We start from the raw sequence: 25,535 nt of genomic DNA, 5'->3' as shown, positions 1-25,535 counted from the left end.
GGTGACAGAGAGCTGTTAGCGATCATTTTAGGCCTGAAAGAATGGAGACATCTCCTCAAATGTACCACTGTGCTAGTTCTCATTCTTACTGACCATAAGAATCTCACATTCTTGTCTGAGGCTTAATGCCTCTCTCCCAGAAGGGCGAGATGGGCTCTTTTCTTGTCAAGTTTCAATTACATTGTCTCATTCTTACTCCATACTAAGAATGTAAGGGCTGATCTAAGTGCTTTGTCACGACAATGTTCCTCCACTTCCAAGATGGAATCCATTCCGGTTCCTGTGATTCCTCCTGATTGTATTCTGGCTATGGGTCGCACCAGTCTCACTTCTCCTTTGGGTGACAAAATTCCTGCTGCTCAGGCCCATGCTCCTCCTGAGAAACCTTGTGACCGCTGCTTTGTCCCAGAGAGTCTCCATACTGCCGTGCTCCAGACTTACCTTACCATTCTCCGAAGGCTGCTTGCTACCCTGGGAAGAATCAACTCTTTTGGGCCATTTTCCAACAATTCTGGTGGCCTGATCTATGTGCTGATGTAACTGCCTTCGTAGCTGCCTGTTTCATGTGTGCTCAAGGTAAGACTCCATGACACCTTCCAGTGGGTCTCCTACAACCCATACCCATGGAGAGAGGCCCTGGACCTACCCGTCTATGAATTTCATTGTGGAGTTTCCCAACTTCCAGGGCAACACAGTTATCCTTATGGTGGTTGACTGGTTCTCGAAAATGTCTCATTGTATGCCACTTAAGAAGTTGCTCACTTCGAAGGAACTGGCTTCCATTTTTGCTCGGGAGATCTTTTGCTTACATGGGCTAGTCCTATTCTCATATTGATTAATGGTTCCAAATTAATAACTACTGCAGTAGGGAATAGACACAAAAGATACACTCTGCATGTTTCTAAATGACTGTTCTGCTTTATTATGATGCAATTGAAGGTTTTTATACACATGATTATGTAGGTATCACATTAATATTACAATTGTACTTTTATGGTAACAAGAGACGTAACATAGGCAGACTAATTCTATTTAGGACTCGAAAGAATGCAAACATGTAATGAAAACATTATTAGTGCTTTGTGCACAGTGAGGGCAGTGTGCAATACATACATAATAGAATACAAATATATACAGAACTTACAAATTTCTTTTACACAACCTTCCATGTTGCCTGACTCTTTTGTTCTGCAGAGTATTCCTGCATTAGAGGAGCATCTCCGTGGTCTTCGTTCCACTTGGGCACAAGTCCAGAAGGCTTTGCGACATGCTATTGATAGGTACAGACTCCATGCTGGCTGTAGACGTCTGCCTACGCCTTCCTACCAGGTTGGGGACAGGGTCTGGCTGTCATCTCGCAACCTCCGACTTCATGTTCCCCTTTGCAGTTCGCACCTCAGTTTATTGGGCCTTTCCGTATTCTTTTCAGGATTAACCCAGTGGCTTACGCATGAAACCTTCCTTCTAATATGCGCATCTCAAATTAATTTCATGTCTCCTTATTAAAACCTTTGGTCTGCAACCGCTTTACCACCTTGGTGCCACGTCTTCACCTTGTTCAGGTTAAGAACCATGAGGAGTATGAAGTGCTGTCCATTGTTGACTCCCGTAGTGGAAAGGGTACGGTCCAGAGGAACGCTCTTGGGTCCCATCCTCGGACCTACATGCCCCTGTCCTCCTCCGTGATTTCAATTGATATTTCCCCCTCAAGCCAGGTTGTGCTCTGAGGGGGAGGGGGTCATTGAGGATGGGGTAATGTCAGGGCTGGGCCCAACTCTAACTTCTCTGAGCTGGCCGCTCAGCTGTTGGCTAATTGCCAGATCCTCCACAGTGACTCACCTGTTGATGATCCTTCTCGTCGGTCCTGCCTACTTAAGCCATCCAGTCCGGATGATCTTTGCCTTTGCCTTGGTCACATCTCTAGAGATACTCTCCTGTGTTTCTGTTAAAGACTTGCTTGGCTGACATTCCTTCTGGCTCCTTGACGTTTTGGCTTGTCTGACTATCAGTTTCGGTTCCTGTACTCTGGCTATGTTTTGACTATGTTTACTATGTTTACCTTCTTTTTATTATTATTAAACAAATGTGATTTAACTGTACTTCTGTCTAAGTTTGATTCATGGTTTCTGACAATGGCGTTCATTATCTCTTTTGTTGAAGGTTTTTAGCATTGACAGCTGTCCATCCTGCTCTGGATGGATTCAAGAATTCCTGCTGTAGAGGGTCTACATTGGGGGGGGGGGGGGCTGCTCTGGCTCATTATGTACAGTGTTGATGTTGGTGTGTTAGCTACAGGGGCCTGTAGTCAGGATTGTGTATAGTGTGATATACATGGATGACTATACATACAAAATATCTATTTGTCTACTGATATTTATTTGTAATATAGCCCTGTCCCAGTTTTTTCCCTTTTCCCCTTCCAAAACTGTATTTATATGGGATGCACATTTGTGGAGAATTTGTGATATTGTTGTCACATTCACACAATGATGACTATTTGCCATTAATTCCTGCAACTGAGTTGCTGTAGGCCTCTTGGTAGCCTCTCTGACCAGTTTCCTTCTGACTCTTTAATCCAGTTTGGAGCAACGTCCTGATCCAGGGAGGGCCTATGTTGTACCAAATATGTTCCACTTCTTATTAATATTATTTTTTTGTATCCATCTCCTGATTTGTGCTTGTCCACAACTTTATCATGGAGAGCCTTGCCACCCATAGTCGATTGTTTGTTTCAGTTGCATTATCAGGGAATGAAATGCTCCAGGAAAGCTCTTTTCATGCTGAGCTAATCAAAATAACCACAGCTAATGACAGTTGAAAGTCAAATGGCTTTGTGTGCCATTGAGAAGGTGATTAGCTACACCTGATTGAGTTCATTTTTAGGGGAAGTGATCCTTTTTCCAATTCAGTTTTATACTTATTTTTAATTTTTTCTGACGTGTTGGTGTTATATCTTTCACTTGGATGCTATAGGTTGCACTAAGTAAATACAGCTGGATAAAATACAAACCGTGTCTGTTAATTTCTGGCTGCAAAATAACAAAATGTGATTCTTTTCTATACCCACTGTATGTACATTGCCTTAGAAAAGTATTCATACCCCTTGAAATTTTCCACATTTTGTCCTGTTACAACCAAAAAACGTAAATGTATTTTATTGGTATTTTATGTGATAGACCAACACAAAGTGGAACATAATTGTGAAGTGGAAGGAAAATGATAAATAGTTTTTAACATTTATTTACAAATAAATATCTGAAAAGTGTGGTATGCATTTGTATTGAGCCCCCTTTACTCTGATACCTCTAACTAAAATATAGTGAAACCAATTGCCTTCAGAAGTCACCTAATTAGTAATTATAGTCTACCTTAGTGAACACACAGCATTCTGAAGGCCAAGGAACACACCAGGCACGTTAGGGATAAAGTTGTGGAGAAGTTTAAAGCAGAGTTAGGTTATAAAAAAAATATCCCAAGCTTTGAACATCTCATGGAGCACTGTTCAATCCATCATCAGAGAATGCAAAGCGTATGGCACAACTGCAAACCTACCAAGACATGGCTGCCCACTTAAACTGACAGGTCGGGCAAGGAGAGCATTAATCAGAGAAGCAGCCAAGAGGCCCAACTCTGTAGGAGCTGCAGAGACCCACAGCTCAGATGGGAGAATCTGTCCACAGGACAACTATTAGTCGTGCTCTCCACAAATCTGGTCGTTATGTGGTAAAAAGAAAGCCATTGTTGAAAGAAAGTCATAAGAAGTCCTATTTGCAGTTTGCGAGAAGCCATGTGGGGGACACATCAAACATGTGGAAGAAGGTGCTCTGGTCAGATGAGATCAAAATTTAACTTTTTGGCCTAAAAGCAAAAAGCTATGTGTGGTGGAAAACTAACACTGCACATCAGCTTGAACACACCATCCCCACTGTGAAACATGGTGTTGGCAGCATCATGTTGTGGGGATGCTTTTCTTCAGCAGGGACAGGGAAGCTGGTCAGAGTTGATGGAAAAATGGATAGAGCCGAATACAGGGAAATCTTAGAAGTCACCTAATTCAAGAAGAAAACCTATTAGTGTCTGCAAGAGACATAACTGGGGCAGAGGTTCACCTTCCAGCAGGACAATGACCCTCAAAATACAGCCAGAGCTGCAATGGAATGGTTTAGATCAAAGCATATTCATGTGTTAGAATGGCCCAGTCAAAGTCCAGACCTAAATCCAATTGAGAATCGGTGGCAAGACTTGAAAATTGCTGTTCACAGACGCTCTCCATCAAATCTGACAGAGCTTGAGCTATTTTGCTAAGAAGAATGGGCAAAAATTTCACTCTCTAGATGTGCAAAGCTGGTAGATACATGCCCAAAATAGACTTGTAGCTGTAATTGCAGCAAAAGGTGGTTCTACAAAGTATTGACTCAGGGGGGCTGAATACAAATGCAGGTCACACTTTTCAGATATTTATTTGTAAAACATTTTTTTGAAAACCATTTATCATTTTCCTTCCACTTCACAATTATGTGCCACTTTGTGTTGGTCTATCGCATAAAATCCCAAATACATTTATATTTTTGGTTGTAACATGACAAAATGTGAAACATTTCAAGGGGTATGAATACTTTCTCAAGGCACTGTATATCATTACATGTTGGTAGTGCTAATATTCTTTACACATTTTAGATAGCTTGTAAATAAAAGACAAGGCTTACCTTTATGTTCTTTATCTCGTCTAGATCTCTAGTGCCTCCTTGGCGCCCAACCACACGATGATTGAACACTTGAGGGCCAAAACGCTCATATGCATGTAGCCTTAGAAAACTAGATACATGCCTGTTTTAAGTTTCAGTAAATTGTTATTGTAAGTTTCAAATTACTAGTTGTAACATAGAGAAATGTGCATATAAGTAATGCACTCATAGCATACTCTTAAGAATTTATGTTTTCTTGGCCATTTTTCAAAGAATATGAATGATAACACAAAAAACATTACTTTCACTCATGGTTAGTGTTTGGCTGAAGTCATTTATTATCAGTCAACTGTGTTTACTCTTTTTAAATCATAATCACAACAGAAAATATCCAAATGAACCTGATCAAAAGTTTACATACCCTGACGATTTTGGCCTTTTAACATGCACCCAAGTTGACACAAAGGGGTTTGAATGGCTTTTAAAGGTAACCATCCTCACCTGTGATCTGTTTGCTTGTAATGAGTGTGTGTGTATAAAAGGTCATTGAGTTTCTGGACTCCCGACAGATCCTTGCCTCTTTCATTGTATAAAACAGGCAAGGGATATAAAAGGATATCCAAGGAATTGGGAATACCTATCAGTAGTGTTCAAGCTCTAATCAAGAAGTGGAAAATGAGGGGTTCTGTTGAAACCAAACCACGGTAAGGCAGAACAACCAAAATTTTTGCCACAACTGCCAGGAAATTTGTTTGGGATGCATAGAAAAACCCACAAATAACTTCAGGTGAAATACATGACTCTTTGAAAACATGCGGTGCGGCTGTTTCAAGATGCAAATAAGGAGGCACTTGAGGAAAGATGGGCTGTATGGTCGAGTCCCCAGAAGAAAGCCATTACTATGCAAAAGCCACAGAGTATTCTGCTTACAATATGCCAAACAGCACAGAGACAAGCCTCAAACCTGACACAAAGTCATTTGGGGTGATGAGACCAAAATTGACCTTTTTGGCCACAACCATAAACGCTACATTTGGAGAGGAGTCAACAAGGCCTATGATGAAAGGTACACCATTCCTACTATAAAACACGAAGGTGGATCTCTGATATTTTGGGGATGCGTGAGCTACAAAGCCACAGGACATTTGGTCAAAATTGATGGGAAGATGAATGCAGTATGTTTTCAAAAGAATGCCGGAGGAACATTTGCATTCATCAGCCAGGAAGCTTCGCATGGGACGTACTTGGACATTCCAACATGACAATGATCCAAAACACAAGGCCAAGTCGACCTGTCATTGGTTACAGCAGAATAAAGTGAAGGTTCTGGAGTGGCCATGTCAGTCTCCTGAAATCAATATCATTGAGCCACTCTGGGGAGATCTCAAATGTGCAGTTAATTCAAGACAGCCCAAGAATTTACAGAAACTGGAGGCTTTTTGCCAAGAGTAATGGGCAGCTTTACCATCTGAGAAGATAAAGCGCCTCATCCACAAATACCACAAAAGACTTCAAGCTGTCATTGATGTTAAAGCGGTAAATACACGGTATTAAGAAGTGGGGTGTGTAAACTTTTGATCAGGGTCATTTGGGTAGTTTATGTTGTGATTATAATTTAAAAAGAGTAAACACAGTTGATTGATAATAAATGGTTTCAACCAAACACTAACCATGAGTGAAAGAAACGTTTTTATTATCATTCATATTCTCAGAAAAATGGCCAAGAAATCATAAATTCTGCCAGGGTATGTAAACTTATGAGCACAACTGTGTATCAGATATAAAAAATGTTAACAAACATAAAGGATAAGCTTAAAAAGATAGAGAAGGAGATGGGGAAGAAAAAAAAAAATAGAAAAGAAAAAAGAGAACAATTAAGGAAAAGAAGCCGTAAGCCCCGAAGTGTTTGGGGAAGAAAAAGGAAAAATGGGATTTTTATATACAGCTTACCTGTAAAATCCTTTTCTTGAGAGTACATCACGGGACACAGGAGCTTCATTACATAGTGGGTTATATAGGCACCTCTGGTGATTGGACACTGGTTGACCCCAATTAAGGAGATATATATAACCCCTCCCATATGGGAGGCACCTCAGTTTTGTAGCAAAGCAATAAGAAACCACGTAAAACCCAAGAGGGGCGGGAGCCCTGTGTCCCGTGATGTACTCTCAAGAAAAGGATTTTACAGGTAAGCTGTATATAAAAATCCCATTTTCTTGATCATACATCACGGGACACAGGAGCTTCATTACATAGTGGGATGTCCTAAAGCAATGCTCAGATTGAGGAGAGGGAGACACAGATCATAATTATAGACCGCCAGGGACCGGAGGACCTAAACTGCAGCCTGCAGTACACTGCGCCCGAAGGCGATATCCTCTCTCCCTCTGACATCCACCTGATAGAATCTGGTGAATGTGTGGACTGATGACCAAGTTGCAGCCTTACAGATCTGAGGCAGGGAGGCCTGGTGATGCACTGCCCAAGAAGCACTTACAGCCCTCGTTGAGTGCGCTTTCACTTGAAAAGGAGGAATCTTCCCCTTTACACTATAGGCCTGAGAAATAACCTGTCTAATCCACCTTGAGAGAGTGGATTTTGACGCCGCCTGGCCCTTCCTAGGGCCTTCCGGCAAAATAAACAAGCAATCAGTTTTCCTTATCTAAGCAGTTGCTTGAAGATATATACTGATTGCTCTAACCACATCCAAAGTGTGCAAAGATTCTTCTTCTGCGGACTGTGGGTCCGGAAAAAAGGATGGTAGGATTACGTCTTGATTCAAATGGAATCCCGAAACCACCTTAGGTAGAAAGGACCTGTTGGGACGCATGACTACCCGATCCTTATGAATAATTAGATACGGCTCCTTGCTGGAAAGAGCTGCTAGCTCTGATACTCTTCTAGCCGTAGATATGGCTACCAAGAAGACTAATTTTTTAGTCAGGAGAACTAATGAAGCCAGATGTAAAGGTTCAAATGGTTGCCCCTGCAAAGCCGAGAGAACCAAATTCAGATCCCATGGGCATACTGGAGGTTTGACTGGCGGTCTTATCCGCATGGCCCCCTGGATGAAAGCCCGCACCAGGGAATGCGATGCAAGACGCTTCTGAAAAAACACAGACAGGGCCGAAATCTGCACCTTGATAGTGCTTATGGCCAAATTCATTTCTAGGCCTGACTGGAGAAAGGCCAAGATCCTGCTAATGACATACTTTCTAGGATGCCATTCCCTGAGTTCACACCAGGAAACATATGCCCTCCAGATTTTGTAATAAATAAGCCTGGAGGCCGGCTTTCTGGCATTGACCAGAGTAGAAAGGACTGGCCCCGAAAGGCCACTGTCTCTCAGAATGTGGGTCTCAGCAGCCAAACCGTCAAATTCAGGCTGCGTAAAGCAGGATGGTAGATTGGACCCTGTGAGAGAAGATCTGGCCGGGGAGGGAGGATCCATGGCCTGGCTACTGCCAACTTCATGATCTCTGCGTACCATGGTCGCCTGGGCCAAGCCGGGGCCACCAAAAGGACCGAGTTTGTCTCCCTCTTGACTCTTCCCAGGAACCGCGACAGAAGCGGGCTCGGGGGGAAGGCATAGATCAGATTGTACTGATCCCAGGGAACTGTCAGAGCATCTGACCCCTGAGCAAGTGCATCTCTTGCCCTTGACACAAAATTGTCCAGTTTCCTGTTGAATCTGGATGCAAACAGATCTACGTCTGGAGTACCCCACCTGTGACATATGTTCCGAAACACGTCGGGGTGCAGAGCTCATTCTCCTGGGCACAACTGCTGGCGGCTCAGAAAATCCGCCTGCCAATTTTCCACTCCTGGAATGAAGACTGCAGAAAGACACGGAACATGCTTTTCTGCCCAGACAAGTATGCGATTCTTTTTGGGCCACCAGACTCCTGGTACCGCCCTGGTGATTGATATAGGCCACTGCTGTGGCATTGTCGGACTGAACCCGAACAGGGAGACCTTGTAGTCTGTAACACCACTTTATGAGAGCCCTATAAACTGCCCGGATCTCCAAGACATTTATGGGCAATAGCCTCTCAATCGCAGACCATTTCCCCTGCGAGCACGTCTCCTCCAACACTGCTCCCCAGCCTGTCAGGCTGGCATCTGTCGTGATAATCTTCCATGGAAGAGGAAGAAACGTTTTGCCCTTCAGCAAATTCTTGGTTTGTAACCACCAGATGAGACTCCTGCGTGCCCCTGGGGATAGACACATAGGAAGATCCAAGGATTGGGGCTTCCTGTTCCAAGCCGCAAGGATGCATCTTTGCAGAGGCCTTGAGTGGAACTGGGCAAATGGGACGGCCTCGAAGGAGGCGACCATTTTCCCTAATAGTCTCATGCACAATCGAATGGGGGAAGATCTCCTGCCCAGAATTAGGCACACCAGATCCCCAATGGCCAAGGCCTTTGGCCTTGGAAGAAACACCTTGCCCTGAGCGGTGTCGATGATCTTGCCCAGGTATTCCAACCTGGTGGCAGGCTGTAGGGACGACTTTTCTAGCTTATTGATCCAACCTAGGCGTTCCAGGTGTTCTAGCATTCTGGTGACGCTGTGGTTCAGGAACGCTGCTGTTTTCTCCATGAGAAGCAAATCGTCTAGATAAGCCATGACGGCTATACCCTGAGCTCTTAGGTTTGCCAAGAGAGGGTCCAGAATCTTTGTGAAGACTTGAGGGGCTGTAGCAAGCCCGAACGGCAAGGCCACAAATTGAAAATGGCGCCGCTCTACCGCGAACCTTAGAAATTTTTGGTGTGCGGGAAAAATTGCCACATGGAGATATGCATCCTTGATGTCTATTGATGCCATAAACTCTCCCCCTTGCAGGGAGGAGACCGCAGTGCGAATTGACTGCATTCGGAAGGACCAGATGCGTGAAAATACGGTTCAGATCCTTCAGATCTAGGATAGGTCTGACACTTCCATTTGGCTTTGGAACGGTGAAGAGATTTGAGTAAAACCCTGAACCCTGTTCTTTTGGGTCCACTTCTACTATCACCCCCTGGGATAGTAAGTGATCTAAGGCCAGAAATAGCGTTTTTTGCTTTACTGGATCCCTGGGGATCCTTGACCTTAGAAAGCGAGAAGGTGGAATCTCCTGAAACTCTAGCCTGTAGCCCAGAGATACCGAAGAGATCACCCACTTGTCCCGGATCTCTTCCCGCCAGGGTCCTGCAAACCGCAGGAGCCTTCCCCCCACTCGGCCGAGCGGGGGCGCCCCTTCACAAGGAAGCTTTTGGGCTCTGCTTGGCAGGCTTTCGCCCGCAAGTCTTTTTCTGTCCCTGGGCTCAGCCTTGAGTCTTTCCTATAGAGGAGGGTTGAGAAGGCCGTCGCCACTGCTTAGAGCTTGATGCTCCGGGAGAGAGAGCACGCCTGAATGAAGGACGCTTGCTCCTTTTGACTGGAAGGAGAGTAGATTTACCCCCTGAAATTTTTTGGACGAATTTGTCTAATTCTTCTCCAAACAAATGTTCCCCTTTAAACGGGAACCCAATCAAATGCTTCTTGCATGACAGCTCAGCTGCCCAATTCTTTAGCCATAGGGCCCTTCGCATGTGTACCAACATGAGGGACAAACGTGATGCTTGTTGGACAGAATCCAAAATTGCATCAATCATGAAACACAGAATATTAGGCATTTCTGTATACTTCTCTACTTCCTCGCTGGGAAGGAGCCCAAGCATCTGCTTAACCTGTTCCTTGAGGAACTGGCATAACCCCACGGCTGCGACTGTAGGTTGCACTACAGCGCTAGTCATGGAAAAGGAGGCTTTTAATAAGGTTTCCAGCTTCTTATCAGTTGGATCTTTAAATACCTGCGCATTATCCAAGGGACAAGTCAGGTTTTTATTCACGCAAGAAACAGACGCATCCACACATGGGACTCTCCACTTCTTGGTGAAACTTTCCTCCAGAGGATAATGCATAGAAAACCTTTTAGGAGGAGCAAACAGTTTATCGGGATGTCCCCAATCCTCATACAACAATTCATCCATTAAGGGATGAATTGGAAAGGAATAGGCAGTCTGTGGGGCTTTCCTGACTCCCAGGGAAGAAACAGAGGACGTAGCGACTTCAGCAGCAGGCATTCTGAATGTGGTATGCACCAATTCAGTATAATACTGCACCTGTTTTCTGAGCGCCTGGGAAGAGGGGACTCTCTCCTCTTCCTCTGATTAATCCGACTGCTCATGATCCCTGTCCCAAGACAGGGATCTCTCCTCATTTTCAGAAGAATCATCTGAGAGAGGAATTTCAGCAGAGGGAGGGGATCTACCCCTTTTCCTGCTATCTTTCAGGGAAGCAGAAATAAAATTCATTATTCTCCCTTCAAAACCCTCCAATGTAGCCCTAAGGGAGTCCTCAGTGACATAAACCGGGGCTGGGACATTAGGAGAGGCTGCAAAACCTGACAGGGGCACTGACTCATCTTGAGAGGCTGGCTCCAGTCTTGCAGGGGGGGATGGTAACTTACAGGCACTTTTAGAACCCCTGGACCTAGGCGGTGATTTACCAGTGCCTTTGCTACCTCCCCCTGAGACCCTCTTACGAGGAGACATAGTCCTAACCTACAAAGCAGAGGTACTAGTACAATCACAAGTGCAATCACTGTTGTGCTTAACCACTTGCTTACTGGGCACTTAAACCCCCCTCAGTCCCAGACCAATTTTCAGCTTTCAGCGCTGATGCACTTTGAATGACAATTGCGCGGGCATACAACACTGTACCCAAATGAAATTTTTATAATTTTTTTCCCACAAATAGAGCTTTCTTTTGGTGGTATTTAATTACAGCTGGGAGTTTTATTTTTTGCTAAACAAACAAAAAAAGATGCAAAAGAAAAAAAAAATCATGTTTAATAGTTTGTTATAAAATTTTGCAAACAGGTAATTTTTCTCCTTCATTGAAGTGCGCTGATGAGGCGGCACTGATAGGCTGCACTGGTGGGCACTGATAGGCTGTACTGGTGGGCACTGATAGGCATAGTTAAGGCGGCACTAATAGGCACAGGTAAGGCGGCAAAGATGGGCACAGATAAGATGGCACGGATGGGTGGCACGGATGGGTGGCACTAAGGGGCACTGATAGGTACCACTGATAGATGGGACTGATGGGCACTGATAGGTGGCACTGATAGGTGGCTCTGATAGGTGGCACTGCTGGGCACTGATGGGCGGCACTGCTGGGCACTGGTAGATGACACTGATGGGCACGGATATGTGGCACTGGGGTGCAGCACCTTTGTTGAGGCAGATTGTGGGCACTGCTGGGTGGCACTGTGGGCACTGCTGGGTGGCACTGATGGGGGGCACTTATTTTTTTAACATCTTTATTGATGAGGGGGCAGGTGGGCACTGGCAGGGGGCAGGTGGGCACTGGCAGGGCTGGCCGTGATCGGGACTGATGTCCCGATCACGACCGCCGGTGATCGGCTTTTTTTTCTCTCCTCGTGCTGTCAGCGCGAGGAGGAATAATAGCCGATTACCGGCTCCGTTATATCACATGATCAGCTGTCATTGGCTGACAGCTGATCACGTGATAAGGGGTCGGGATCGACCCCTTGCTCTGATCGGTGATCAGGCGAGTCTCATAGACTCGCCGATCACAGAGCGCGCCGCGCGCGCCCCTCAGGGGGCACGCAGGCCGCTCGTGCACGGGACTACGTCAACAGACGTAGTCCCGGAAAAGGAGATCCGCGCTGTAGCCGTCATTCGGCTATAGCGCGGGTCCCAAGTGGTTAAAGTCTCACAATAAATATATATGCTTAAACTGCACAACCTGATGCTGAGTAGGTGTCTAAGGTTTGCCTGGATCCAATCCCCACGGATGCTCACTGCCCACAGCTCCTGTGTCTCCACTTACAGCCCCCTGACGCTCTGGGCTTTTTAAATCTGCCACCTGGCGCCTGCGCAGTACAGCGCCGTGCACACTGACATGCACGGCTCACAACCACACTCCCCCCTCCTCCATTAGGCCGGGAACGCGCCCAGCGCGCGTGCGTGCACGAGGACCTGGGATCCAGGGGGGAAAGGAGAACTCCACCGGAGCTACGTGGGACCCCTGTGTTACCTTGTTGTGGCAGGGACTTCAGTGGAGACGTGAGACAGCTGGAGAACCAGGCTTCACTGAGCATGTGTACTGAAAGGCATGTAAGTATGCATCAGGCTGCTCTTACTCCCTCTAGTGGTGGAAACCAGGTAAGACATACAACTACTCACAATGAAGAAATCCATCATATAATTATATATATATATATGATTAACTTCCCTTACCTGTCCTCTCCGCAGGAATTGCTGAAACAGACAAATTCCAGCCGTCACCCATCACGGTGGGCAGTGTTAGCCAACCTTCAGGTTTATCTGGGGCTCTTTCTCGGAAGAGCCTCCTACCTGGACCATGTAAAAGACTCTGCCAGAAACTTTCGTGCGCTCTGTGTAAACAGCACACCAAGTCTGGTTTTCCCAGAGCCCAGTCTTCCAATAGGAGAGGACTTACAGGCCAAACCTCGTTTCTTCGGCTGACGAGGCCCGGGTACCATACCATCTTGGGAGTCAAATATCGGCCCGAGGTATGGATCCGGTTTGTTGTAGCCCTTAGGCCCCCGCAGGGACCTGCGCAGAGCTAAAGTTTTTACGTGACCAACCACCATAGACACTGGCGAAAAAACTGAGGTGCCTCCCATATGGGAGGGGTTATATAGGGGAGGAATTGTCCTTAATTGGGGTCAACCAGTGTCCAATCACCAGAGGTGCCTATATAACCCACTATGTAATGAAGCTCCTGTGTCCCGTGATGTATGATCAAGAAAAGAGACTTAAGCAAACATTGTGAACCAAGTTATCAAAAGATAATCATGGCGTCGTGCTAAGTTGATCATTGGGTGACAACACACATTTCAGAGTATCTGAGGTAGAGTAGTTGAGCCAAATTAGCTATAGAACCTTACATTTCTCAATTGTATTGTTATCCAAAGCCTCCATAAGTATGATTTAGTTTACAGTAGAAACTCACAAGGACAATGGAGGGGCTACAGCTGTTTTCCAAAATAGAGGGATCGGTTGTCTGGCTGCTGACATAATAAAGCGTAGCAGGCTCAGTTTCTGTAGCCATTGATACCGGGAGCATAGAGAGTAGAGCTATTGTCAGGGTGGTTGTCAAGGCCTCATCATAAAGGCTATTGTATATAGAAAAAATCTGAGACCAAAATGGTTGAATCTGGGGGCATTCCCTCCAGGCGTGAAGATATGTTGCCTCAGCCAAGCCGCATCCCATATAAATTCTAGATGTGGAAGGAGCCTTGGTTAGATGGGGCATTGTCATCAAACACCCCAGAGCTTCTAAGATTTTGATAAAAAAAATGTCATTTGCATTTCTGAAGCCCCTGGTGAGGTGGTACAGAAAAGAGTAGGAACAGCTGTTCTCTCCTGACCTTCTTCTGCATGTCCAGCAGCGGGGTGCATAAGGCCATGGAGGTCAGACCAGAGTCCTCTGATGTGAGTACTGGTGACATTTGGGAAGGCGTTGGTCATCTGGGAGTGTGCCCAGCTGGGCAGAGCTATGGAAGGGACATTGGGAGAGACTGGTACACTAATGAGAGCACCATAATCCTACTTGATGATGGAAGCTAAATGCTGCAGACATAGTATACAGTACATAGGAAAATGGTTCTAAAATCTGTGGTGCTCCCAAGGAGAGCAGGATGGCCTAAAAGATATGTGCTTGTGTTCTGCAGAAAAATGACAGCTAGAGAATGTTTATACCTATGTAAGGCATTCCGTGGCAAAGAATTCTGCTAGTATGTTAAATGTGATATCAGATGTTAAGGAAATCTTTGTGTAATCACAGTAAACTGTGAAAAGGGATGTCGAGAGTGGGCCAGGAGTATGTCACAATATGGCTGAGGGTACAATCAACAACAAAGGGAGTAGTTGTCCTATCCAAGAAGAAGCGGGGAAGGGACTTACCCAACTTGGCACCAAAAAATAGCCAATATTGGGCCCCCTTACATATAGTTCTGTTGTGAGGATTCAGCAAGACACTGACCAGGATGTGCTGCTGAATGCAGTTGGCAAGTTAAAGTGTTTGTTAACTCATATATTTTATTTACTGCCAGCCCCTCTATTAGAGGCTGGAATACCACACTATGCAAGTCCTTTGTAAAAACTAGTGTTCTAAATACCTCTTTAGAGCTGTCTGATTTTACGATTTACGATTTTACTGTTCTGAGGCGTGTTCATGTTGCTGAGAGGCAGATTAGTACATGATGGGGGCGGATTATTCAATGATGGGCAGTGCTGCTAAACACATATTTTTCTGCTATTTTTTCTGGATGCTTGCAGGGCGTGTTTAGTCAACTGAAGGGCTGTTTTTTCTGTCTGAAAAATATGTGTTTTGCAGCACTGGCCATCATTTAAAAATCGGCCTCCACCTTAGCAGCATTGCTAATAATGCACCTCTATCATGTACAAATCTGCCCGTCACTGACATGAAGACACCGCAGCAGCACGAGGCACAATCTGACACAAAAACGTCTTCCGTTGCCCATTGTGCACAGGCGCCGTCTCACCGTCACAACAGCGGATTGTAAAATCAGCTGTTGTGCTTTTCCATATGGTGCATGCATGGCGAATGCTGTTTGTCCCTGGCACTTCTCGATAGCAGGCACTATCCGATAGAACGCTGGCAGTAACCAATGTAGGGTTTTTATTTTTAATCGTTTTGTGGGGGAGGGGGGTGGTGGGCGGAGACAGAGACACAGCTGACAGGCAGGAAGGAGGGGGTGAGGGGGAGACAGGAGAGGACAGCTACGTATGATGGAGAGAAATACTCTGACCACGGTGGTCAGGGCTGAACAGTCCTGGATATCGTGGTCAGTATAGAGAGGGCATACAGGAAGAGGCAGGATCAGGGAGGTTATTTTTACAGTTTAGAGGGGGGCAGATAACACAGCACAAGCACTGTGCTGTGTAATCTGTTTTAAGGGACCAGAATCTGAATTTTTTTGGGGGGTTAACAAGTCCACTGCAAGGTGGAGATAAGAGGAAAAGCAAAAGAGCCTCTGCAGTAAAGAGGTTTGAGGGTGTATCAGAGGGGGCCTACAAATAGGAATATTTTGCTATGAGCATAGGAGGATGGTCATATTGTATCCACAGATTCCATACTGTCGGAAACGTATGTTTGTCTTGAAGAACACTGGTAAGTTTTTCATTAATGAAAAAGGTGTCGATGCGTCAGCAAACTTCTGTGTAGTTAGCAAACTGCTTCTTTCAAGCTTTTGCTTTTTTGCCGCTATTAGAACATAGTTCTAGTGAGTGACCTACTAGCATAAAATGGGATTTAGTGAGGCCTGAAGGTTTAAGATTGATCAGAACATACCAGAGATCTCTAGGGAAGGGGCAATTAAAACAGAGACTAGCAGGAGTTTAAGAACTTTGGTTCAGAACCTTGCAAACATGGATCAGATCCACCATATGTGTAAAAAAGGCTAGGCAGCCATGGAGGTATGTGCCAGGAATTGATGGATGAAGATATGCTTATTGAAACGGAATCATGTACCAGCTATATGCTTGTTTTCACAACAGAGGACTCAAAGCTTCCAACTGTCCCTGATTTAGGGGGACTGTCCCTCATTTGGAAGAAAGTCCCCCTGTCCATCTTTCCTCCTCATTTGTCCCTTATTTTGATCTGCTCTCTATATACGTATAAAAAATGCACCATTTATCATTCAAAGGTGTTTCCCAGTGCTAACCCTTTCATCCAATTTATAAATAGCTACATTTTGTAAATTCCAAAAGCCAGTAAAGCCTTTCTTTAAGGGGTGTAGCAAGGGTGTGTCCTATGCCTACCAGTGCCCATCAGTGCCGCCTATCAGTGCCCTTCAGTGCCGCCTATTAGTGCTTATCAGTGTCACATATCAATGCAGCCTCATCAGTGCCCACCAGTGTCGCCTCATCAATGCCCATCAGTGTTGCCTATCAGTGCCTCCTCATCAGTGCTCATCAGTGCCTCCTCATCAGTGCCTATCAGTGTAGCCTATCAGTGCCCATCTGTGTTTCCTAAAAGTGCCCATCAGTGCAGCATCATCAGTGCACATCAGTGAAGGAGAAAAATTACCTGTTTGCAATAACAGAAAAAGTTTTTGTTTTTTTTAGCAAAACAAAAAACAAAAAAAATAAACAATGGTCATTAAATACCACCAAAAGAAAGCTCTATTTGTGCAATGAAAATTTCATATGGGAATGAAAATTTCATATGGGAGTTAGAAGGGGATGGGAACAGTTTTAGGCTTAGTTAGGCCTGTCAATCCACTTTAATCCACTTTAAAGGGATTGTAAAGTGAATTTTTTTTTTTTTTTAAATAACAAACATGTTATACTTACCTCCACTGTGCAGCTCGTTTTGCACAGAGTGGCCCCGAACCTGCTCTACTCCGTTTCCCCCGTGGCTGTCTCGGCTTCCTCCTGCAGGTGCTTCTCACGTTCATGCGAGCTCCCTTCACATGGTGAGAAGCATCTGTGGGCGCGCTCCCGTGATACAGCCGGCGGCTATAGCCGCTCGCTGTATCACACGGCCCCACCCCCCAGCGCTCCGCGTCAGTGGATGTGATTGACAGCAGTGCAAGCCAATGGCTGCGCTGCTTTCCATCCATCCACTCCAGCCAATCAGGGGCCAGGCTGAACGGTGGAAAGGACGTCGGGGGGCGAGCACGGGACTTTCGAGGGGTGAGGTAAGTAAAACGGGGGGGCTGGGGGCGCCAGGACTGTCAGATGTTTTTTCACCTTAATGCATAGAATGCATTAAGGTGAAAAAACATTTACCTTTAAAACCCCTTTAATTTTGAGTGTAAACCAAGTCATCCTAGCAGAGGAGCTTTGAAAATGCAATGTCTATGCATATATATATATATATATATATATATATATATATATATATGCATACACACAATATATTTGTCTAGAAAGCACCAACAAATTTGAATGCACTAAGCAAACATCCTACTGTAGCGCTAACCCCCGAAGGAGCTGCTGGTTAGATTTGGGCTTACCGTTACCTCCTGTTTTCCTCGTTGAATGGTGAGGGGTTCCCGTGGTAGATGGCCCAGTAACTTGGAGACTGACAACGGATCCACTTGAATGGATTTTATTTGCAAAAACGTAGACAATAAACGACGCTAGGGCAGCTATTGGCTACTGGCTATGAAATTCCTTATTTTAGTCCGGTCGTATGTCATCACGTTCGAATCCGTCGGACTTTGGTGTGATTGTGTGTGGCCAAGTCCGTTCATTCAGAAAGTCCATCAGAACTCCACCGAAAGTCTGTCCCTCTCTCACAAGGCTTAGAAGTCAACAAAGTGCTTACTTTAGAATAAGTCTCTGCCACAGATGTTGTTGTAGAACGTACAAGATAATGTCTCTGCCACAGACGTTGTAGAACACTTAAACTAAGCTTGAAACACTTATAGGATACCTGGCTCTTTCAGCCAGCTTGGCGATATCCACAAGACCGGATTCTCTCGGTTACTTCAGCCCTTCCAGTCTCTTGCTAAGAAACCAACAGCACATGGTGTTCTTCTGAAGAGTCCTCCCCTGGAATGCTTGAAGTCACTGGGTCTTTCCTGAACCAGAGACGGCACCCAACCACCTCAGAATCCTTCTGTGTCCTTAGTGTCCTTCCCTCGGGCTAGCCAGCCCCGAGACATTAGAGTCGGGTGGATCCGCACCCCAGGCCATAGCCTTCCTGGGGGCTGGTCAGGAGGACCAGGACCATGAAGTCAGTACATCATTCTGGACTGGAACCCCGAACCATGTGACGTCCGCATCTTAAGTACCCTCTCCCAGAAAGCACAACAAGAGCACCATTCCCACTGGGCGGGCTCCGAGAGAGAATAATTTAAGCACCTAACTAGACCATAGTTCCATGCCTGCCAGAAGAGACAGTGCCCCCTGTGGCCAGGCTGAACATCTCACGGTCCAGTCAGACTGATGCTGAAGTCCAATTTAGACAATTGCACCCAAACCAAACTGCAGTTTCGGCGAACTTTAACTTTTGTTGATTATGTCTCCAATGGGTAGAACAATTGACATCAAAGCTGGATGGGCTTCTAAGGGATACTTGACAAAGGGCAACAGAATGTTCAGGTGGCAAAAACGGATGGAATTATTGGTCACCTCTCCACCCTTGGCTTGTAATTGGACAGTGAACGAGCAATCCACATTGATGAAATTATCAATCGTCTCTCCCTTCCTGCTAGCATCTTCCTTATCATCACATATGATTAGCTCCTAATGTTTCTCTTGTTTTTCTCAGTCTGTGTTGCTGTGTAAATCTGGCCATAGATGAAATCAAATCCTGGCCCGTTCAGCAAGGACCAGCCAAGATTTAATCCATGTATGGGCAGGCTGATTGTACCCCAGTCAATCCATCAATTGACTGGGGTACAACCAGCGTGTTGGATTTTTAGCATGCGATTATTGCCAGTGACTATAGCCAATAGCAATAATCACTGTGTTCTCCAGGCAGGGACGGCTCCCTGCACCCCTGCTGGGAGAACACAATAGCCCCATGGGAGGGATTCCCCCATCAACACTGACTGTGCTAATGGGGGAATCAAGTGATTTTATTTCCAGCAACCCGTGCAAAGACTATTTCAAGCACTTATGCTAGTTGCATTTCAAAATACATTCATTTTGTTTTTTAAACTAAAACAATACTGCTTTCATTAGTGTCTTTTCTACCCTTTCCAGAGTTTAGCTTTCAGTTAGGAAGCACATTTTAGGCTTCCAGCTAGAATATAATGCAGAGTGACCCTGGAAGCTGAGTTCCCCATTTGTCATTCTTGGCTTCCTTTTAGGAATTTTGATAGACATGATGTAGAACTTAAGGCTAGTAAGTTTCGTTTGTTGCTGGTGTACAGACACAAAGTATTATAAACATGCTTCTGAAGACATTCCCTGTTCCCTGAGCCCAAATCTCCATCAGGCTTGTCTCCTAGGAGCCAGAGGCACGATTGGTGCCTCCAATGATCATTTAAAGTGACCCTGTTGCAATAGTAAAATTTTAAAATAAATCCATACCTGATAAAGAAGTCTGTAAATACTTACCTTTAGGCCGCGTACACACGGGCGGACTGTCCGCCCAACTAGGTTCGTCAAACAGTTTGACAAACAGTCCGTTCAAAATTAGCATGAACGGACTTGACCACACACGACGAACGAACAGTCCGCTGAAAACTTGCGCGATGACGTGAACGGCACGTACGACGGGACGAGAAATTCGGCATCCGATACACTGCAATGCAACCTTCGCCGTGTAAATTCTTTCTGAGCATGCGCGAGACTTAGGCCGCGTACACACGCGGGGACTGTTCGCTCAACTTTGTTCGTCAAACAGTTTGAGCGGACAGTCCGCTCAAAATTAGCATGGACGGACTTGCCCACACACGACGAACGAACAGTCCGCTGAAACCGTGCGCGATGACGTGAACGGCACGTACGACGGGACGAAAAATACGACGTCCTATACACTGCAATACAACTTTCGGCGTGTAAATCCTTTCTGAGCATGCGCGGAACTTAGTTTGCCGAACAACCCTACACACGAGCGGGCTGTCCGCTCAAACCAAGTTTCAGCGGACAGTCTTACGGAAATTCCGAACAACTTTGTACGTCAGACTGTCCGCTGAAACTGTCCGCTGAAGCCCACACACGAGCGGACTGTCCGCTGAAACACTGTTCAGCGGACAAAGTTGGACGAACAGTCCGCCCGTGTGTACGCGGCCTTAGGCTGCTTTCACACTGGGTTGATGGACCCGTTAGCGGTAAAGCACCACAAGCTTTAGTGGCGCTTTACCACTGTTTAAGCAGCACTTTTCAGCCACTAGCGGGGTGCGTTTAACCCCCGACTAGCGGGCAAAGAATGGATTAAATGCACCCGTGTTGCGGCACTTCTGAAGCGCTTTTCAGGTATATACATCGCTCCCAAATCACCCCAAAGATGCTGCTTGCAAGACTTTTTTTCCTGTCCAGCAAGTGCACCTCCCCAGTGTGAAAGCACTTGGACTTTCCCACTGGGGAGGCATGAGATGCAGTTTTCAGGCGCTGTACAGGCTCTATTTTTAGAGCTTAAATGCTTGAAAACTGCTTCCGTGTAAAAAGGGGTCTTAGGGCCAGTTCACACCGTAGAAACCAGAGGCTTTTCTTCATGCGCGTTTTTGACAAATTTTTGATGCATTCCTGTGCGTTTTTGGAGCGTTTTTGATGCAGTCCCATGCAGTTTTTCCCCCTTTTTTGAACATGTGTGTTTCAGTGCATTTTTTATGCTTTTTATAGCGTTCCAGTACAATCCAGTACAGGAAAAATGCACCTGTAGTGCAAAGTGGATTGGCCTTTTTTAAATAACCCCCCTAGTGTCAGTGGGATAAAATGTGAGATTAAACCTATGGAACCACAGACTGCAACTAAAACTAGACAAAAGTTCTAATCCTCACCCACTCTATTCAAAACTATTGGTTAGAGACAGGGCCGGTGCAAAGATTTTTGTCTACATAGGTGAAGGTGCATTTTGCCACCCCCCACCCCATCATCCTCCCATCACCTCCTCTACAAACGGCAGTCTTGGGGCCATTTTTTTATTCTTAGTTTACATTGTTTAAAATCATTTTAGGCCTGAAGAAACGTAAAGCGGAGTTCCAGACATTTTTTATTGAAAGCCAGCAGCTACAAAAAGTGTAACTGCTGACTTTTAATAAGCACACACTGACCTGTTCCATGGTCCAGGGATGTGGCCACCGAAGCTTTGCTTCTCTCCCTCACCTCTCCCCAGCACCGGCATTACAAGTGTGGGAACCCGGCTGTGACAGCTTGTGGCTTCACAGCCAGATGCACACTGCGCATGTGTGAGTCGGGCTGCGCCTTCTGAATGGCCGGGCAATCTTCTGGGACTTGTGACATGTCCCAGAAGATTGCAGTGAGGGAGGGGGAGAGGAAAACTTTTGCCCGAGTTGCTTAGGTGGCCTAAGCAGAAGTGGGAGCTGGATACCTGTCAAAACTAGGTACCCCTTCAAAAAAATTACATTCCAACTGTGGCATGTAAGGGGATGAGGAGTCCTTAAAGCGGAATTTCCACTTTTGGGTGGAACTCCTCTAAATAAATATATATATATATATATATATATATATATATTTTTTTTTTTTTTTTTTTTTTAGTTACTCCGCACTGTCCTACTGCTCTGTGATTCAGCACCAGTCTTTCTCCAGGTTAAATGATTCCCAGTATCATTCAATGCACTTGTTGTCAGTTTAGGGCATCAAGGCCCTGCCCCTGGGGAAGAGTCATTAGTCCATCATGGACTCATAGGGGAATGTTGCATTACATTCTGCCACTCTCTGCAACATTCAGGACTGGGTTACCACTGGAGGTGGAAAGGGGCTTATGATGTCATGCAACTGGACAATAATAAACACCAAAGCAAAAGGTTTGTATATATCTTTTTTTTTTTTTAACAGTGCTGGGTGCTCTATGGAGGTTGAGTATGAGAAGCTGGAGTTGGGCTGTAGGGTTAATAATCAATTACCATATTATTCGCAAGTGATGTTCCTAATTTGAGCTTGGATTTGAGGTTGGGATAATTGGATGATCTCTGTTCTTCCTAAGGCTCGATTCCCATCTATGCATGTTGCGTTTGAGCATTTTTACACTGCTTCTTGCTGTGCTTTTCCGAAATTTTTTAACTGCGTTTTTACCGTGAGTTTACCGCATACGCCAGTGACGAATTTTGTATTTTTTTATATTTACTGTATATAGCCGTTTGCTATGAAGTGGGCCAGGAAGCCGGCTGCCGCGTCCTTAACAACCGATTCATGAGCTGTAATCAGCTGTCATCGGGGTTCGCCGCTGACAGCTGAATTTAAAGAAAAAGAATTGCCGGGGGAAAAAAAAATCTGAAAATAAAACAGCATGGGTTCCCCCCCCCCCAGGTCCATGCTAGGCCCTTCAGGTCTGTTATGGATTTGGAGGGGACACTCCCACGCCAAATTTTTTTTTAAAAATGACTTGGAGTCCCCCCAAAATCCATACCAGACCTTATCCGAGCATGCAGCCTAGCAGGTCATGAAAAGGGAGGGGACGAGCGAGCACCGCCCCCCTGAACCATACGAGGCCACAGGGGCTGAGGACGATGACAAGGGCCTCTTCCTAACAACCCTGGATGTAGTTGGGAGGGTCTGCGGGGCAGGGGGCTTATAGTAATCTGAAAGCCCCCTTTAACAAGGGAACCCCCAGATCCCAGTCCCCTCCATGTGAACGAGTATGGGGTACATTATATACCTACTCATTCACCAGATGGCCATGCCCCATGGCTATATAAGAACGGGTAGACAGCAGGAGCCGACACAACAGAGGTAGTCGGAATTGGAGGAAGACCGCGTTTTTTATTTCTGAGAGGGGCGTCGGCAGATGAAGAAGACATCACCGGAGAGAGCGGAGGGAGAAGAGGCCATCTGAGAGGGCTGACATCTTTCTCCTGGTCTTTCTTCCAGGTTTGCACACTCCGGCTATGTGATTGGCCAGAGACGTGATGATGTGACTCTGGCGCATGCGCGCTGGAGCCCTCGGTTCCTGCACTAAACTCTGAAGGTCCGGCAGGGTATGCCGGATCTTCAGAGTGCATGAGCCAGTGACGTAACTGGCTGCATCCAGGCTGAATATTTCCTAAATGGTGCACTTTTAAGAGATATTCATTTTACCTACAGGTAAGCCTTACTATACTTACTTACTACACTGACCACTACACTGACCACTATACTATACTGTCCACTACACTACACTGACCACTATACTGTCCACTACACTATACTGTCCACTACACTATACTGTCCACTACACTACATTGACCACTATACTATACTGTCCACTACACCGAGAACTACACTGACCACTATACTATACTGCCTACTACACTGAGAACTACACTGACCACTATGCTATACTGTCCACTACACTGACCACTACACTATACTGACAACTACACTGTCTACTGCACTACACTGACCACTATACTGTCCACTACATTATACTGACCACTATACTGTCTACTACACTACACTGACAACTATATTGTCCACTTTACTGTCCACTACACTGACCACTATACTGTCCACTATACTGACTACTACACTGAGAAATACATCATCCACTACACTACACTCACCACCGGACACTGAACATGGCAGCCGGAGCGCGAGGACACAGGAATTTAAAATTAGGTGGAGGCACCCAGTGACACATACTGGCGCCCCCCTAAATATTGTGCCTGGGGTCACGGCACCCCCTGCACCCCCCATGCTACGCCACTGTGCCTGGATCACAACTATGCACAGGGCCGTCTTTAACGTGGGGAAACATGTCAACTTCCCTGGGCCCAATCTTCGTTGGGGGGCCCAAAGCAGTCTCCGTTTCAACCTGCGCTGCCCGCTAATTGGGGTCCTGATGACAGCTTGCAGAGTGCACAGAGGACATGGGAGGCTCTATTTTTGAGCCAGCCGAGCTGACAATGAGGAAGAGGGGCCTGGAGCTCCACTGACGTTCTGACCCCGCCCCATGACAGTGGCAGTAGGGAGAGCAGTGATTGGAGTGGGAGCCCTGCTCCCGGGCCTCTGTATTCCCGGGAGCTCCACTGATGCGCTGACCCCTGCCTAATGCAGCCTGTATGCTCAGGAGAGCGTAGGTGATATGCAGAGATTAGAGTGGGAGCCCCGCCTCTAAAACTGTATGGTAAGTCCAGCTGGCCAGGTATGTCCACCCATAGAATGCCTGACTGCAATCTGAACCCTGAGTCCTGAGCTGTGTTTTTCAACTGTAAACGTGTGCATTGCTGAAAGTTCTCTGACGCTCTCCTGTACTCTTTCTGCAGTCCCTGACACTCTCCTGTCCTCTGTCCACAGATTTTGATGCTCTCCTATAGTATGTCTGCAGTCTCTGATGTTCTCCTGTAGTATGTCCACAGTCTTTGACATTCTCCCGTAGTATGTTTGCAGTCTCTAATGTTCTCCAGTAGTATGTCCACAGTCTCTTACATTCTCCTGTAGTATGTTTGCAATCTCTGACTCTCTCCTGTAGTATGTTTGCAGTCTCTGACGTTCTCCTGTCCTCTGTCCGCAGTTTCTGATGCCCTCCTGTACTCTGTCTGCAGTCTCTGACGTTCTCCTGTAGTATGTTTTCATTCTCTAACTCTCTCCTGTAGTATGTTTGAAGTCTCTGGCGCTCTACTGTAGTATACCTGCAGTCTCTGATGCTCTCCTGTAGTATGTTAGCAGTCTCTGACGCTCTCCTGTAGTATGTCCGCAGTCTCTGATGTTCTCCTGTAGTATGTCCACAGTCTCTGACGTTCTCCTGTAGTATGTGTGCAGTCTTTGACGCTCTCCTGTAGTATGTTTGCAGTCTCTGACGTTCTCCTGTAGTATGTGTGCAGTCTTTGACGCTCTCCTGTAGTATGTTTGCAGTCTCTGATGTTCTCCTGTAGTAAGTCCATGGTCTCTGACATTATCCTGTAGTATGTTTGCAGTCTCTGATGTTCTCCTGTAGTATGTCCACAGTCTCTGACATTCTCCTGTAGTATGTTTGCACTTTCTGACTCTCTCCGGTAGTATGTTTGCAATCTCTGTTGCTCTATTGTAGTATGCCCGCAGTTTCTGATGCTCTCCTGTAGTATGTCCGCAGTCTCTGATGCTCTCCTGTAGTATGTCCGCAGTCTCTGATGTTCTCCTGTAGTATGTCCACAGTCTCTTGACGTTCTTCTGTAGTATGTTTTCAGTCTCTCATACTCTCTTGTAGTATGT

This window comes from Lithobates pipiens, unplaced genomic scaffold, assembly GCF_037356315.1.
Source record: "Lithobates pipiens isolate NorthernLeopardFrog02 unplaced genomic scaffold, aLitPip1_a1.2 Scaffold_28, whole genome shotgun sequence".
NCBI classification, from domain to species: Eukaryota; Metazoa; Chordata; class Amphibia; order Anura; family Ranidae; genus Lithobates; species Lithobates pipiens.
The sequence above is the reverse complement of the archived record's forward strand: the minus strand, read 5'-3'. Positions refer to the sequence as shown.